This window comes from Pterocles gutturalis, unplaced genomic scaffold (assembly GCF_000699245.1).
Source record: "Pterocles gutturalis isolate BGI_N339 unplaced genomic scaffold, ASM69924v1 scaffold17021, whole genome shotgun sequence".
NCBI classification, from domain to species: Eukaryota; Metazoa; Chordata; class Aves; order Pterocliformes; family Pteroclidae; genus Pterocles; species Pterocles gutturalis.
In genome coordinates this window covers 1-250 of record NW_010105796.1, presented here as the reverse complement: position 1 = coordinate 250, position 250 = coordinate 1, and positions in this window count along the sequence as shown.

Genomic DNA, 250 nt, shown 5'->3' with positions numbered 1-250 from the left:
TTTCCAGCCACTCCCTCCTGGCTCTGGGGCATGCATTTAAAAAAAAAAAGAAATGGGGAGAACTGGAATGCACTCGGCTCATGACAACCTGTTTTCTTTCCTTCTGGCGGGGACGGGGGCTGGGATATGAAACCTGGTTGGGGCGCTGGCGTCGGGTTCGGAGAAAGGGAGGGAGAACCGACGGAGGTGAGAAAGCGGGTGGAGGATTTGCCTCGCTACGGCGAGAGCAGAGCCGCAGCCACGCGGCTCC